Source organism: Lucilia cuprina, chromosome 3 (assembly GCF_022045245.1).
Source record: "Lucilia cuprina isolate Lc7/37 chromosome 3, ASM2204524v1, whole genome shotgun sequence".
Taxonomy (NCBI): domain Eukaryota; kingdom Metazoa; phylum Arthropoda; class Insecta; order Diptera; family Calliphoridae; genus Lucilia; species Lucilia cuprina.
This window is the reverse complement of record NC_060951.1, coordinates 5,981,597-5,986,957: the sequence shown is the minus strand read 5'-3', so window position 1 is coordinate 5,986,957 and position 5,361 is coordinate 5,981,597.

The window sequence follows — 5,361 nt, the reverse complement described above, 5'->3', positions numbered from 1 at the left end:
AGTCTAGTCTATAGTCTAGTCTATAGTCTAGTCTATAGTCTAGTCTATAGTCTAGTCTATAGTCTAGTCTATAGTCAATAGTCTAGTCTATGGTCTATAGTCTAGTCTATAGTCTAGTCTATAGTCGATTCTATAGTCAAGTATATAGTCTAGTCTATAGTCTAGGCTATAGTCTAGTCTACACTCTAGACTATAGACTAGTCTAGTCTATAGTTTAGTTTATAGTCTAGTCTATAGTCTACTCTGTAGTCTAGTCTACATTCTAGTCTATAGTCTAGTCTTTAGTCTAGTTTTTAGTCTAGTTTTTAGTCTAGTCTGTGGTCTAATTATAGCTTTATCTGTATTCTAGTTTATATTGTAGTCTATAGTTTAGTCTACAGCCTTGTCCATAGTCTAGTCTATTGTCTGGTCCATAGTCTGGTCTATAGTCTATTCCATTGTCTATAATCTGGTCTATCGTCTAGCATAATGCTCAGTCTATTATTTTCTTCATTTTATTATTCTGTTTAATTTCTTTTCTAATTTCCTTTTTTGTTTCAAATTTAATGTTTTCATTTGCTGTTGGACACAAAATTGTCTCCTTATTTCTTGTTGTATTGTTATTGTTGGTGTTGTATTAACAACTTTACTCATGCTATTGTTTTAGTCTTAAATGCCTCATAAAATTGAATTCTGTTTTAACAATTGTATCGGTTGTTACATTTAAGGAAACATATCTAAAGAGATGTTTTTTTTTAACTTTTTTTAAGACTAGTTGCTATCTAAAGAATCCTTTTTATTTTTGTTTTACTTTTTAGAACAAATCTTTTACAATATTGATTTCTTATTGCAATTTTGGTTTCGAGCTTAGTAAAGCTTAACCCTGCTTGAAAGGAAACGGATACTGTTTAGTTTTCTAAGAAGAGATAGAGAGAGTGAGAGCTGTTAGAATATTATGATTATTTGAAATTGTTTTTTTAAATCCTTTTTCTTATCGTTTTTTTATTCTCTTCTATTTTTATCTCTATTTAATAGTGATTTCTACAATTAACCTTATTTTGTGTTCTCTTTTAGATTGTGTTTTACAAATTGTTATTGTTCTTTTATTTCCGTTTTTTTTTTATTGAAATTTTCATTTGTATTAACACAAATGGAAAATTATTGTTATATTATTAAGGGGAAATTGAAAATAGTTTTTTTTCTTATTAAAAGAAAAAAAGGAAATTTCTAACAGAAAAAATTCTAGAAAATCAAATACTTACTCTTGCTCTCGATTGTGCTGATAAGTTTCTCTATAATGATTGCGTAAGTTGCGTCTGACGCTGCTGTCATTTACATGATGCTGGTGAGTCAAGGAAGCTGGCAGCAATAAAGCAGTTTCTAAAATAAAACAAAAAACAAGGAAATTTAGTTGCAAAATAAAACAAGAAACTAATTTTCACTTCATTAAATTTACATGTTTACTGCTCAAACACATACATATATACACACTCTCTGTCTTATGTATGTATGTGTAAAATATAATGACATTCCACACAGCCTGCTGCTGTTGATGAGTTTGTTTATTTGCCAGCAAACAATGATAACAAAAAGCAAAAAATAATAATGTCCTTAATATTTAAAAAAAAATAAAAAATAAGAGAAAACCTCTTTATTGTTATGCTCATCATCTGATATGCATATTAATATGCATATACATATATATTTATAGAAATTTGCATATATAACAACATTTTGATTACGTTTCTCCTCTACACACTCACACATACATATGCCATAACCATCACATGCAATTTACTTATTTCCTCCACACACACACACACACACACTCTCTCTCTCTCTTTCACTTTTACACAAATGCTAATTTTGTCAACGACATTCAATTTAAATGTCATAAAATACAGACATGTTTTTTGGCGTTAGCTAAAGCATAATAATATGTACAATAATAACAACAACAACAAAATATCATCATAATAAAATATTTTCTAGGAAAATTAAGAAAAAGTTTTAAAAAAATAAACAATACAGCCACAGAGCTGTATTAAACATGAAGCTTAAAACAGTAATTTGTAAGGAAATTAAAAAAAAAAATAAATATGAACAAACATGAAAAGAGGGTAGAAAATGTTTAAAGTATTTATAAAACAAATTGAAAATTTTTAAAAATATAATTTTGCAGGTGCCATAATACTAGAATACTATGAGCATAAAGTCAAGTCTTTAGGCCATACTAAAGACTAAGCACTAAACACTGAACAAGACTTAAGCCAAGCCTAGAGTCTAAACTGAAGAATACTGCAGAAAAGTCTACCAAGAACTACACAAAAGAGTACACTACAGGTCAGTCTTGAACTTAAAAAAGTTTAGCCAAAGGCTTGTCTATTATAAAGTCTAAAACAAGACTAGATTATGTTAGGTGAGGTTGATAGGATGATGTATACTACATCAAATCCGAAGAACTAAACCTAGGCCACAATTGGGACTGTTGTGCGCAAAAAAAAGAGGGAACTGAAAGAATTATTTTTCAGTGTTTAGAAACTCATTATCCTGAACGTAATCGCTAAGAATCTTCCAAACAGTGTTAGTCAGAAATCTTATTTCTGGAATAACATCACTTCCAAGATATTTGAATCTAACTTCGTCGAATGCCTGACAGTGTCAAAGAAAGTGTTCCAGAGTTTTACTGTCTTCTCCGCATGCTCTACATACGTCTGAATCCGCACGTTCAATTTTGCATTCATACTATCATACTAACTTCAGTCTTGCTCATTTTGAGGAGATTTTTCGTTAAGCTCTCATCAGGATCACCCCATAGGATTTTCGTGGTTCTACCCACTGTTTCATTATTCCAAAAAGTCTTAGGGGATTCTCTCATCTATATCTTTAGTTCAGCTTTCTGTTGCGTGGAATGGTTTTGCGTTTGTTAGGTTAACTAGCACGAGCTCACTTCGCTTTAAAGCTATTACATTCGCTCTACGTTACTGACTACTCTCGAGTGGGCTGATGCACATATAATGTGAACCCTACCTCTGGGAGAGTATTCTGTTAAAGCTTTCTTACAATCCAATATGGTCTTAGATTTAATTATATTTCCTGATATACCCCTTATTGCCTTCTGGGCGCCATATTTATTCTAATCCAATTTACTCATTCCGTTATTGCTCGTACTTTTGCCTGGAAGCTTGTGTTATGATTTGGTAAACCGTATTTCTGCTTTTAGATCGTCGATATAGAATCCCAGCATCACTTTATCCCCTAATTTAGAGCCATCCATGTAACAAGACTATATATTACACTATAGTTTGGTTTATAGATTAGAGACGATGGACAATAGTCCTGACCTGAAACCTAACCTAGATCAGAGTCAATAACATAGACTTGAGTCTAGTCTATAGTAACGACCAGAGACTAGTTAACAGTAGTGACCAGAGACTATACATACTTTTCTGCCAGTTTTGCCCGCAAATCATTTACTTTCGTATGGGGTCCGCAAAGATTTGGCGCCTTTGTATTGCACTCCTTTTTCTCAGGCTAATATCTCACAAACCTTTCAGAATTTTGATTCACAAAAATCAAAAAATAATTAATTTGCATACTGTGAAATTACTCTGCTCTTATAAACGACACCAGAACGTATACGTGTTAATGGTTTATAACTATTGCAAATATTAAGTATACGTCTAATTTAGAGAAGAACTTGAAATATATTGTTAACATGAAAGCGTTAGTAAGTTAGTTAGTTAGTTAGTTAGTTAGTTAGTTAGTTAGTTAGTTAGTTAGTTAGTTAGTAGTTAGTTAGTTAGTTAGTTAGTTAGTTAGTTAGTTAGTTAGTTAGTTAGTTAGTTAGTTAGTTAGTTAGTTAGTTAGTTAGTTAGTTAGTTAGTTAGTTAGTTAGTTACTTAGTTAGTACTGAAGAGTAGTCTGTAGTATATACCAGAAACTTGTCTATAAACCAGACTATAGTACAGTCCACATTTCATACAACTTCTTAACAAAATGTAGTCCAAACCAACTATTAGTCCATAGTCCACACAATTACCTATTCTATAGTTTATCCTAAAAAAATAGGTCGATTAAAACTAACACTTCAGCTCGAAATTTAGCTAAATTTGTATATTTTATTTTCAAACAGCTTTATTATTACTATTGCACTGTTTTTAAAGATTTATTAAACATTCTTGTAAACCCCCCATGTGCCATAAAGTAGACAATCTTAACTTTAAGTTAATTTGCTGACAAACAAGCGAATAAGATAAAATTTTTATGTATATTTAGCATTAGACAACAGTGTGGATATAAAGTAGAGTATTATGTTATGTGATTATTACAAACGGTAATTTTATGAGTTTATTCTTGTATTAATATGGCCTGTCTAAGTTTATAAGCTTCAACACACACACTCACACATGCACGCAGACTCTGGCATATAAACAAACAATTAGTGGGCTTTACTTGGTCATAGATATACATATATGTATGTATATAAGTGTGTTTATGACAATGTTTGTGTTTGTTTTTAGTCCTTATATAAGTTATAATTAACGTAAAGGTCTGACAGCAACTAAAAACGTTTGTTAAAGTTAAACAGTTACAAGAAGAAAAAGAGAGCGAGTAGAACAAAAAAATAAAACGTTAGCAGAAAAGAAAGGACTCATTAACGTCAAAAAATTAATTGTTAAATCAACATACTAAACATACACATATTTATGTATGTATACAAACAGGTTAAAATACTACAGACATTTACTTTTTTTATAATAGATAGACAAATATTTAGACACTAATACACACATCAAAACAACATGTAAATGTCACTATTCACCAACTTACCGAATAAAGCATAAAAGTAATAGATTTCCACATATCCTTACGTGTGTGTATTTGTATGTTAAAAGTGGCATATTTCTTTATATGTGAAAGACATATTTATCCAAAAAAGTGTTGTCTTCTTTTGGCCTCGACATGTGTGTTTAAATGTGTACGTGTCAGTATGTTTAACTGATGTTTAACCATACGTTTAAATGCGCAATTAGGTGTGAGTTTAATTAAACATTATAATTTTGGTGGCTTAAGTTTGAATTTCATTTTAATGGCGAAATTAGCGAAAATTTAGAAATTTGTAAGCCACATAATAAGGGTTATTTAAGAAGAATGATTACTATTAGAAGATCGTAATTAGATACAAAGGATAATGAGAAGCATTGGCATATTGTAGAAATAGAATTAAACTTAAATGTTTTAAAGGAGGAAGAAAGATAAAGCAGTGCATTGTAACTAACTAACTAACTAACTAACTAACTAACTAACTAAGTAACTAACTAAGTAACTAACTAACTAACTAACTAACTAACTAACTAACTAACTAACTAACTAACTAAC